Raw genomic sequence first — 13,660 nt, 5'->3', positions numbered from 1 at the left:
ACAAGGTCACTTGATCTTAGTCCTTTTATTTTCTTCCAATTAATGTTTAAGTACCCTCACTTGGGAGAGAGTGTTAGGATGGGTCTCCATCATGTTGATTTTCGAATTCAAACTTGTTAGGATTTTAGGGGGCCTAAATGGGATCTTGAAGTGTCATTTTATTGATAAAAAGCCACCCTAATGGTAGTATAACATGTTAGGTGCCTAAATTCAACTATTTTAGTGATTACCTAGCTTAGGGGGCCCCTTAAACAAAGCCCTCTTGAACCAATTCGAAATTTTGAGTTTCCCCATGAGTGTACCCTCACTATCCCACTTGGTCAACCTTCTTATTTTGGAGGAGCAACAATGTAAGAAAGGGAAGGCTTGATGTTCCTACTAAAAAAGGGTTAGTGGAGAGTCTTTTAGAGGGAGGGGTGAAAAATTAGTGGGTTGTTCATCCACTCTCTAATTTTAGAGATAGTAAGGTTTGGAGGGAGATTAAGGGAGCTTTACTACAACTATCTTTACCCTAGCTTGGACCAAGGTTGGTGTCTCAAAAAATGCTTCTTTTTCATTTCTTTCTTTTAGCATGGATAAGTAAATCTTCAAGTGTGAAGGATTATCAATGGATTATGCATTGCATTGTAAATCTTGTGTTATGGACTTTGGAATTTTGTTGTGGAGATGTGAATGTGTCATATGATCTTGGAGATTTTCCTTTGGTTTTTCTATCTGCTTGATTTTTTTTTTTAATTTCCTTGTTTTAATGTGAGTGTTGAATATGCTCATGGGTGTGAAGGCTTCACTCACCCTTGGGAGGGAAGAGAAGCCTTGGGTGAAGGGCATAGTTTGGCTCATCATTGTAGTTGAGAGAGTTACCTCATGATGAGGATTTGTGTTATTTCATGGAGTATGGGCTCCATTGAAGCCATATACCTTTGTTATTTTAGGAGATGCAAGGGATTTTGTGTGATTAAGGAGGAGATTTTTTTTGAAGGCCTTGAGGGGAAAAATGCAATGGCAATATGTTATTTATGTTGGTTATGGCATCCCCTCTTTGAAGAGACCACCTTCACTCAATGTGAGATGATTCCAATGGTGAATCATTGTGCAAGCCATGGGAGGGAGTTGATTGTGCTTTGTGTAATGTTCATACAATGGAAAGTGGAGTATGTGTATAACCCATTTGGTTCATGTTTCCCCTACTCAGTGGGTTCTTTCATAGAAGCCTAGGTTGGGAGGTGAGCCTCCATGGTTCCTATTTTGTGTGTTATATGAAAGTTTTTTGAAGATGCATGCCATGAAGTATTAGGGTTCCACCCTTCTTTAAGTGGAGAAGATCCAAGTGTGTAAATAAAACTCAAAGTTCATGTTTCTTATGTAGGTATGATTTTGAAAGTCTCTTGTGTTGTCTCAATGTGATGTAAGGAGATTGTACCAATGTTACCATCTAAAAATGTAGGAGGAACCTGAGAAGTTGTATATATATGTTTACTTGTAAAGAAATGATCATTTGAAGCTTCATGTGTTATTAAAGGATTATTATGAGTTGTAAAATAGATTGGTATCATTGTGTATCATTTGAAATTGTGGAGGAAGAAAATCATATTGCTAATTTGTATATATATATATATATATATATATATATATATATATATATATATATATATATATATATATATATATATATATATATATATATATATATATATATATATATATATATATATATATATATATATACTTTTCTTGTAAGAAAATTTTTCCTTGTGATATTTGATGTGTATGCAGAAAGATTGTATGAGATTTTTCTCCTTGATGTATTTGTAGATATGAAATTCATAAATGATACTTATAAGAATGCTATGAGTAGAGTTGGCAAGATTTCAAAATATAGACAAGTTGAATTGAAAGTTATATGTTGTGTATTTCATAACTTGGAATAAATTACCATGCTTGATAATTCACTATACCTATATAAAAATTTATGCTTTTGGCTCTCAAGTCCAATTAAGTTTTATAAGAAGACAATATCTACCTTATCAAGCAAATATATTCACTTACAATGTCATGAAAAGGATTAAAGAAAAAAAAACACAGAAGAGTTAGTTGAGAAAGGTAGACACTTAGATCAAATCTTTGATAGCCTTTTTGTAGGTAAACATTTCACCTCTCTGGAAAATGTATGGGGGAGAAAAAAATTCCTCCCCCAAATTACAGAGTAATAAAATAATAAGTAGGTTACACTAGAATCTAGTAACCCAATTGTAATAGAATGATATAAGTATCTCAAAAAAAAAGATTGGATAACACTAGTACCTTTATCCTATATTGCAAATAGGGCTCATTTTTGATATGTGACCCATAGGTCAGTATCACACCAAATCCAAATAAACACTAAAATAAAATAAAATAAAATAATAAGGAACATTATTGACTCCCTAGTAAGAACCTATGAAATTTGAGTTAATATAAGGTAAGTGATAATGAGTTTTTCCTCAACAAGAGTCACGTGAAAACAAAGGGAACATATATGGCTTTAAAATAATCAACAAAGTGTGAAAAGAAATGTAATAATAATAAATGGGAACCATGAAACTTGTAAACTTGAATTAAACCCTAGCGCTTGGTATTTGGCATATAAAACAAACAAAATTTCATTAGAAAAAGGGGTCACGCGCTATCCTTGTGGAAAAGATGTGGGTGCAGGTAAGGGTAGCTTGAATAGTCATGTCAGGCCCCCACTTTTTTGGTGCCTTGTCCCATTAAGGAACCAAGGAACTTGCACCAACCTTGGGCAGAGTGCTCCTCCATGGTGTGGTTGCATAGGGGACAAAGTAGAAGGATAAATGATGGGCAGGAAGATAATGTAAAAAGTTGTTTTTCATTGGTGTATGATAGTGCATGGTACATGTAGGAGTATAGATGTGGGGTAATAGATGGGATTAACCAAGTTAATGGGTTATGGTGTTAAGTTTTAAATTAGTTAGGAGTTAGGTAAGTTTGTTTAGGATAGTATAATATATGTGCTAAGTTATAATTTAATTAGGAGTAAAGTAAGTTAAGGGGGGTAACTGTTAGGATGAAAATGAAAAGAAAAGAAAAGAAAAATAAATTGTATTATTATTAATAATATTAACAATGTTAGAATATATAAATACTCTAAATCAATTAATTGTATAAAGATTACAATAGTAAAGTTTTAGTAGACCTGATTTAATGGCTAACATACAAAGTTAGCTGAAACTATTTTTGGATGGGACTAAGATGTTTCATTAATTTTATTGCTGGTATACTCTAGGTCATGAGGAAACATTTATATAATAAATAGTAATAAGGTTAGCAAATAAACAAATAGATAATTAAATAATTACAAATAAACCATATAAATAACTAAAATTAAATCTAGTGATCTAGGTGGTTTGAATTTGAAGAGATCAAGTTGAGATGCAGAGATTGTAATACTAATAAAAGAAAGCAAATTAAGGGCTAATTAAATAATTAGGTATGTTGTTTAACAGATTGATTAAGGATGTATTTTATAAGTGAGAAATTGAGAGGGTCTATAATTACATGGATAATTAAGCACATTATAACCAAATAAATAATTAAAGATCCTAATAGTAGGATATCAAGTGAACAAGATCAAAAGATGGGTAAAGTGTATTATATTTTAAAATGAAGAAGAGCAACTTGTTGTCGAGTACAAGTGGGCAATTATAAACTTTTCCATATTTGTAACTTCGCAACTACTATAACCCAAAATTTTGGATCACACATGCATTGCAACTAACTTAAGTAAAAGTGTATTAGGTGAAGGATTTATTACAAAAATAAGATAAAAATGATAACTGAGTATTATAGCTAGTGTTAGAAAACTAGGTGACCCCTCAAAGAAAATCTAGGGATCTTGATTGATCAACCCAATCCATATACTAACTTGATAATTCAGTGGAATATGCCTTGTTACCGAGACAATGCATCATTCTATAGATGTTCATAACAAGTATAGTTTTTTTTACACCTTATCTTTCGGATCATCTCTTCAAAAAAATATTTTTTGTTATGTTTTTTCTTTGTAAATTTAGGGGATGACAATAATGTATGGACCTAACCAATTGGGTTCAAACTTTCCCTTGTTGATTTTTTGGATTTTCTCTAAGCACAAGGTCACCAACTTGAAACTCACATGGATGAACCTTTTTGTTATACTGAGTAGACATGCACTTCTGACAAGCCCTCATGTGATCAAAAGATGCCTTACAATACTCATCAAGGGTCTCTAATTCCTAGATTCACATAGCTCTATGGTCTTCATTAATTATCAACCCATGTAAAGAGATGCACAAGGAGGGGGTCTCTAATTCTAATGGGAGAATGACCTCAGAACCACAGACTAAAGAAAAGGGTGTGGGCCCTGTAGGAGTATGAATGATAGTTCTATAGGCCCAAAGTGTTAGATTTATCTGTAGGTGCCAATCTCTCCCAGACTTATGAACTTATGAACTATGTGATGCAATATTTTTAGTAATGTTTTGTTGTAGGCCTTTGCTTGGCCATTCCCTTAAGGGTAATAAATAGAAGACTAGTGTTGTTTGATTTGAAACTTCTTACATAGCTATCTTAGGTCCTTATTTTTGAATTTTCCTCCTCCATTATCAGTGATAATAGAGGAAGGAATACCATATCAAAAAATGATGTGATTTAGTATAAATAGGGAAAAATTGTTGCCTATAGCAATAGATAATGGAACAACTTCAACCCATTTAGTGAAATACTCAGTTGCTATAATGATGAACTTGTGGCCACTAGATGAAGTTGGGTGAATTTTGCTAACAAAGTCAAAGGCCCATTATTGAAATGGCCAATATGTCATGGAAGGAATCAACTCATGTCTAAGAGCATGAATTAAGTTACCATGGAGTTGACATTTTTGACAAGACTTTGCATAATGAACAACATCATCTTGCATAGTTAGCTAGTAATAACCTGCTCTAAGAAGCTTCCAAGCAAGTGAAAGGCCATTAGAATGTGCCCTACAAATACCATCATGGACTTTAGAAAGTGTCTTTTTAGATTCTTCTAGCTCTAAACACCTAAGAAATGTTTCGTCTAGACCCTTTCTATACAAGTCACTAGAGACCAAAATTTAATGTGAGGCATTGCAAATGAATTGACATTTTTGGTTGCACATGAGGTTCTCAAGAACAATTTGATCATGCAAGTAAGAGAAGATGGTAGCATAGTGGGAGGAATCATGACCTAGAATGGTGTAGATCACTTGATTATCAGAGGAATCATAGGCGGGATGATGTAGTTCTTTCACTAGGAACTCAAATCGAGATTCATGTTCTTGTAGTTGGAGAATAGATGCCAGAGCAGCCATAGCATTAGCAGCTTTGTTTTCTACTCTAGGAATTTGCTGAAATGTCACAAAAGTGAAGTAGTTTCTTAGAGCATCTATCAAATTTTTGTAAGGTATTAACTTGTCATATTTCATTTGATAGTCATTATTTACTTGGTTAATAACAAGTTGGGAATCCCCGTAGATATGTAATTCAATTATTCTCCATTCAAGAGCCATCTTGATCCCATTTGTTAAAGCCTCATATTTTGCCATGTTGTTTGTATAAGGGAACAAGAATTTGTAAGATTTGAGAATTGTATAACCATGAGGGGAAATAAACAATATACTAGCTCCAGCTCCATTTTATCTATGAGAATCATCAAAGAACATTTTTCAAGTTCGCTCAATGATGTACATAATCAAGGCATCTCAAAATTTAGCTTGTATGGGTGTTGTATCCTCTAGAGGAAAATCAACTAGTTGGTTAGCTATGGCTTGTCCTTTGATGGCTTTACGTTCAACATACTAAATGTCAAATTGTGAAAGAATCATCATCCATTTAACTAGACAACTAGTAAGCACAACTTTTCTCAACAAATATTTCAAAGGATCAATTTTAGCAACTAGGTGGATTGTATATGCGAACATATAATTTCAAAGCTTTTGAAAAGAAAAGACCACTGCAAGACAAACTTTCTCGAAGTTGGTATAGTTCATCACATAAGAAACCAAAGTTTGAATAATATAATATATAGCCCATTCTATACTAGTCTCATCATTTTGGGCTAATAGTGCCCCTAGAGAAGAAGCTATAGCTGAGATATACAAGATCAAAGGTTTTCCTAGAATAGGTGGCATCAAAATTGGAGGTTTTTCTAAGTACCCTTTGATTTGATCTAGACTTTGTTGACGCTCATCATTCCAGATATGAGTAGAACCTTTGTGCAACTTTTTTTTGAAAGGTTGAGCTTTATCAACCAATTGATAAATAAACCTTCTTATGGATTATAGACATCCTTCTAGACTTCGAAGTTAACTGATATTTTTTAGAGGAGGCATATCCATGATAGCCTGGACTTTTTTTAGGATCAACCTCAATACCTTTTGTTGAGATAATATAGCCTAGCAATTTTCTAGAAGTGACACCAAAGGTACACTTTTTTGGATTTAGCCTAAGTTGAAATTGTTCCATATGGTCCAATATCAAACTAAGGTCTTCAAGATGCATATCTCTTCTTCTAGATTTTGCCAATGTGTCATCAACATAGCCTTCCATATTTTTATGCATCATATCATGGAATATGGTGGTTATTTCTCTTTGGTAGGTACCATTGGCATTCTTGAGCCCAAGAGGCATGACGTTCCAACAAAAAGTACCCCATGCACATGTGAAGGCTATCTTCTCTTGATTAGTTGGAGCTATCTTAATTTGATTATACCTAGAAAACCCATCCATAAGGGAGTACATTGCATATCCCATAGTCATGTCTACTATCATATCAATGTTTGGTAGAGGTAAATCATCCATGGGGCATGCTTTGTTAAGATCTTTGAAATTAGTACAAACTTGAATGGTTTTATCATGTTTGGATATAGGTACAATGTTGGAGATTTTTTTTGCATAGTCAATTGCTCTAGTAAAATTTGCACTCAAAAGTTTTTCCAATTCTGCTTTCACCAACAAAGCTACATGTGGATGCATCTTTCTCAATTTTTTTTTAACATGCTTGATATCAGGAAAAATAAACAAATGATGCATGATAAGATCTGTTTCAAGCCTAGGCATGTCTAAGTATGTCCATGCAAAATTGATCTTTTTATCTTGAAAAAATTGACCAAATTGCACCTTTTCTTTAGCTAGTAATGATTGAGCTACACGAATAATTTTAGGAGATTCCTTTGTTCCCAAGTTGATTGGCTGTGTAGGCTCAATGAGAACTGATGATCTATCTTGAAAATAGATTGGTAGACTGCCAAGTACCTCATCTGTAGGTGCCTCAAAGAGGTTTTCACTATTAGATACATCTTTATTTTTACTATTTTTAGGTTCAAATACTGCCACGATGTGGTTTTTTCCATCTAACCATTTGATTTTTCTTTTGATTTTATGACTAAGGTACTTGATATTTGATTTTGTCATGTGAATTGCAGGTTCACTAGTGGAAGAAGTGACAGGTTCAGTGGCATTTAGGTAATAAATGATCTCATAGTCATTTCAAAAAGACTATATTTATGGTGTCTAATGTTGAATGGACCAATCTATGAGATCAAGATGAATCAATGAGAGTGAGGTAGAAGCTTCAAGGTTATTGATGTGAAAAGAGTCATCTTTGGCGACATGATAAGTTGAGACTATAGTGAATGTTGCAAAGGTATCTAGATCAAGAATAGTCCTAGAGGGACTAGCATGACCCACTAAAGCATTTTGCAAGCCAAACTCATTGGACCTTACACTAGACTCATCTAGCACATTTGATTGAATTACATAATTGTGTGAATGACATCAACCTCAAGTTCACAAGAGGCATTTGATAAACTTTCTCATTCATACTCTTGAAAGTTTGTACTCTAATCTCTAGCAATTATATGGGAAATATTTTGTCTAATACATCCTCTATTTAAATCTTCAAGGTTAGATTCATCCTATTCTAGCTATTTAGAGGTGGAAGCCTCATCATTATTATCGGTAGTGAATGTATCTTCTCGCCAAAGAATAGAGGTTATAGGTATGGAGTCTTCACCTTGTGAAGTAGTAGAAACAAAGTGAGAATCATTGTCCTATGATTCACTAGATATGGGTACATTTTGAGTAGATGCTAACATATTATTCTCTAGCCCAAATCCTAGGCCAGCAGTGTCTCAAGCATCATGACCTTGAGTATGACTTAAAGGTTTAGCTAGAGCTTTTTTTTTACCAGTTAAGGACCCATGACCTTGATAGCCCATGTTTGCAAGCATCTTATATCCTTTTCCATATCATTTGGGAGAAATGGGAGTGGTGACTATAATATCCTCTTCATCTTCCTCTCCCCTATATATTCAATCTTTAATAGCTTGTTCTTCATTTTTTTGCCTCTAGGGGAACTAAGGATTGTACAAAAGTGCCAAAAAGAGTCACGACAGATGTGGAAGGTCTCTTTTTGGTAGATGGTTTCCCATAAGACCAAGGGGAAATAGGTAGAGGAGCAATGGAGTCTAAAGTATATTTTCCCATATCAAGACTCATCATTTTCATTTTCTATTCACTCTCTATAAGAGACAATGTTGGCTCATGAGAAGAGCGATTGTGTGGAACTAGTGTTTCAATAGTAGAAAACATGTTGATGACCATTGAATTGTCATCAAGGACAACTACTTCAATACCATTAAAAGGAAACTTGATGAATTGATGGTATGCAAAAGGCACTGCTTCCATGCCATGAATCCATGGTTGTCCCAACAAAAAATTACATGCAAGGTGTATATCTAGGACTTGAAAAATAACATCCTTTTTCACTGGACCAACTCTAATCAGTAGCACAATTAGACCCTTGTAAGGTCTTTCAACCTCATCATAAGCTTTTATGGTGATCTTGCACCTAGGATCAATAGCAAATTTTGACATGCCCAACTGTTGGATCACATTAAAGGAAATAATATTTAACCCTACACCATTGTCTATCAAGACTAGACAAACACAAGTATGGAAGATTTAGGCTTCAACATGGAGAGCAAGGTTGTGAGTATGAATGAAAGCTCAATCATCTTCTTCAAAAAAGGTGAAGTGATGAGGTGAAGAGATATGATTCACCATAGCTTGGAACCATTCGACATCGATATTTGTGGGAAAATTGGTAGAGCATAAAGCTTTTTCAAGGATATCCTTGTGCAAAGGAGATAATTCTAATAACTCAAAAATGGAAATTTGAGTTGGGGTAAGTTGTAATTAACTGACAAGGTTATAGTTAGAGATCTTGGAAGTGGTTGATTGTTTAGAAGATGAAGTATTCTTAGAATCCTAAGAAAATTTTAGAATAACCTTAGATTGCCCCCTAGTAATAGCATTAAGTGGTTCACTTTGTGATGAAAAAGAATCAATCACCTAGAGCACCACCTTAGGTCTAGAGTCATTATGGTATTGAAGAACATTGTGCATTTAAGAAAAAACTTTAGGTTGTTCATCTACATATTAGTTTCCATCATTATAACTTGCCATGCATAAATACTCAACAAGCTCAAGCATACCTATAATATTGTTTGTGTCAGCATAAGCATAGCTAATATTGGCATCATGATTCTTTTAGTAGCTTTAGCTCATATTTTGGTAAGGCTTTCTTAAAAGCTTTGTGTTCAACATTTTTGGTGAGACCATCTATGACAACTTTGCCTTCCTCAATAAGATCTTGAATTATATCTTTGAGCTTAAAACAATTTTTAGTGTTGTGAGCCTTGCTTCCATGGTAATTGGAGATATAGTCCTCTCTCCACCATGGGGGTTTAATGGGTGGGTCATAGGGTCAGAAATTATCTAGAAAAGTAATCAACTTGTTTGCAATTAGAGTTTTTAATACCATTCATAAGGCTCAACCATTGGTGTGTAAACACATCGTTTCTTGATAAACTTAGAGCTATTGTCAAGTGTTTGTGGTTTCACATTTTCTTGTTTCTTTGTGGCATATATGGTAGTGGAAAGATTAAATGTGAGTTCTTTGGTCTTAGGAGTGTCCACTACTCCATCATTGACAACATACTTGTTTTTATTCCAAGGTTTACCTTTGTCTTTACCATTTCCATTGTTATTATCTTTGTTTATGACAATATCACCCCTTTTGATAGTAACATCTTTAATACGATACAAACTCTCAACCATGTCATTGAAAGATGTGAACAACTATTTCCTTAGATCAAAGTATAATTTTGGTACAAGTGTATTGACAAAAATATCAATTTTTTCAGCCTCAGGAATATGCCAAGGACATCGAGAGTATAATGACCTCCATCATTGAAGATATGTTGTGAAAGGTTCTCCTGATTTTTGTTTGATGTTGCATAAGTCCAACACTGTTACAAGATGTTGAATATTATAGGAGTATTTCTGGATAAAACATTGTGCAAGCTTGTCAAATATTTTAATAGGAGGACTCAATTTGCTAAACCATTCCATAGCTTGCCCTCTTAGAATCCTAGGCAATAACCTCATAAGAAAGGTGTCTTCAGGCATAAAATCCATGCTAAGAGCATAAAAATGCCTCACATGATCATGAGGATCACCATTTCCATCATATTTTTCATACTTAGGAACCTCTATATCCTTAGGAAATGGTAGCATGTAGAGAATCCTATCAAATGGAAGTGCACATATTGATTCAACAAATGAAGTTTTAGGTGGTTCTTTTGAAGCATGCAGTTGTGTAAATTGTTTCCTCAGTTCTTGTATTTCTTCCCTTAATATTTCAGCTTCAGTGGGTTCTTGTTTTGGAATTATACAATCTATATCAAAATCTTGGGGGAGTTTCCATCCTCTTGCTGCCATCTATCAGAAGTATCGGTCTCCATTTTCCTCTAAAGCTCTAAGCATAAGTTTTTGAGAAAAGCAATCTTGTTGGAATTTTATAACATCTCCACTAGTTACTTCTTCATCAGTTTCATGATGAGAAGGGCATGCACCTATGGTGAATCTAGGAGTTCTTGGTGGTGTGTTGTTACCATCATTTACATCAAAAGGATTTTGGGATCAAGTCCCCTTGTTCCCTTCATGGCGAGTATAGTTATTGTTTTTAGCTTGTTGATGTTCTTTCTCCCTAGCATATGTGGTTTCAAAGATCCTTTGATTTTGATGTGCTTGTTCCTATAAATGACATTGGACTTCATTAGGGTGTACCATGGTGACCAAACCATTCTCACCCTTAGGTGTCTTACAATGTTTTCTAAATGGGTTTTCAAAACTGTAAAGTGGATTATGCCTAACGTTAGCTATTTTCATTTCAATAGGCTCAGGGTCTTCCACACAAGGCTATATGTGAGGATGTCTAGGTGGGGTTTCTAATTGTTTGAAAAAAAAGGGGCATGGCTACAACTCCCAACTTGAAATCTAGTTGTAACTGGCATGTAAGGACTTGTCTTTTTTTAATATGATGAGAAAAGTAAGTCAACTTTGAATCTTTAACAATCAAGATTAGTCACTTTTCAAAGTGTGATAGATGGCTTGTCAAGCAATGCTCAAGAATTTATAGAACTGGTGATTTGAGTTGAGCAAGTGAGCAAGAAACTCAATAGCAAGTAGCTAAAAAGAATGCTAACTAGATTTTGACAAGCGACTTATTAGTGATGTTTCAAGACTTACATCTAATGGACTAGACCCATCTTTCCACCTAGGACAACTTTCTAACATACAGATGTGCAACCAAGACCCAGGAGATGGAATTGATGCATCCAAGACTAGAAAAACTAGAATGTAGATGTTGTTTTGGTAAGAAATAGTTCTAGGTGATACTTTCTCAATTACTAGGTGACTATAGGACAACATAAAATTTTGTGTGATACACTTTATAATAGCAGGGTGATACTTTTCTTACAGATGATAGTTTGCACAAAGCGGTGTGATAGATCTCAGTATACAAGTGTCATATAGCTCATAACATGCAGGCAATACAGTTTTAGAAAATTATAGTCATGTAATATTTCTGTAGAGACCAGGAAATAAAGTGCTAGTTTGTATGTACAAAAGACCTATTTTGACTCCAAAATTTGTGTTTCAGTCTTGACAATCAAATGATTTTTCAAATTAGATAGTGTATGTTTCTAGTTCGTGTCATTTATCCACAAGGTTTGCAAATAATAAGTGTTTTAACATGTCTTAAATAGTTGAACAAGGGTAAAACAACCTTTCCAACACACACTTGTGATATCATAATAGCCTTTCTACTAATATTACCATGATTGTTTGATGTGCAAGAACGTTAACACTGGTCAACACATTAAAAAATAGTAGCTAAGAAATCTACCTTAAGGTCACAGTTCATTACTCAACAACTTGGCCCACACTTGATGCTCCTTTACCTCACACCAAGTGATTACCCACAAGAGATATTGGATTTTTAATAGAAGTTCCATAAGCACAACCAAGGGAACACATATGGTGAGTGTGAATCTTCGAGTGATCTAGGTAGTCCACTAGGACTGATCCTTGCACCAAGAAGTTGAGTGGCAAAATATGGTGGATACTAACCTAGGGTGTCTAGATAGGGCTTCCATTTGTAGTGTTCCTCTTGCACCCAATTAAGGGACACCCCACCTTGTGGTGGAGAACAGACCTCATGGTTACAAGAGCACCTTAAGCATTCTTGCCTAGTGATCTCCCTATGGTTGAAATCTCATAAGAAATCATACTAAGCAAAGAAAAATACTACATCTACCAAGGTTTTGTGTCCTTGATAGCCTTGAGTTTATAGTGGGTTGGAAGAATTGGGTAATTTTCTTGTCCCCATTTGGGTCATTCCTCTCAGGTTGTCCAAGAGTAGGCCTTCTAAAGGATCCTAACTACCACATAATGGATCCACTCTCAAGGGTCAAGGTTTTTGTTTCACCTCAAGGGTAAAGAGAATACTCTCCTACCTCGATTACTTCTCCCAAACATGCTAAGAAGATTGAATTACCCTCTTGCTTTTGAAATCCAAAGATGGGTCAAGATTTTTGATTCACTACAAGGGTGAAGAGCATACTCTCCTATCACCAAAGAACCTCAATCACAAGTTTAATGTACCTAAAAAAAAATAACTAGTAGATGCCACACATGAAATAAAAGAAAAAGAAAGCAAGTGTTTCATTTTTATGTGTCGGGTAGCCTTGAAAATAACTATTCGTAACCCCTTTGCATTTGAAGCTTTGACATGTGATCTTTTAGGCAATGTTTCAAATTTTTCAAAATGGCAACCTACAACCACAATCGTTAGCACCACAGATTAGCTCTAAAAACAAAGGAAACCTATAAATGGACCCCTATAAAATAGTTTAAAGACCTATAAAATCTAGTAACCAGCCAACAACAATTGAAAATTGACCAAAACACCCCAAATAGAAGGAAATCTCTATTAGGCAATAGCTTTTGCTGGAATACTATCATACGATACTTCTCAGTATAGCCGTGTGATAGAACTTCCCTGTCCAATTTTATTTTTAAGCTAGACAATAGAGTCTTCTATAATAGGGCTATATACTTTAGTATGGTGGTGCAACCCTTTTTCCAACAATGTATCACACAATAGTTATGTGAACTATCATATGAAACTAGAAAAATGTTGCCCATAAACTGTAACTTGAAAAAGGAAAAAAAAGGAATAGATAGCAAGCAAA

Source organism: Cupressus sempervirens, chromosome 8 (assembly GCF_028749045.1).
Source record: "Cupressus sempervirens isolate cs-2001-9-10 chromosome 8, ASM2874904v1, whole genome shotgun sequence".
NCBI lineage: Eukaryota > Viridiplantae > Streptophyta > Pinopsida > Cupressales > Cupressaceae > Cupressus > Cupressus sempervirens.
Note: the sequence above shows the minus strand (reverse complement) of the source record.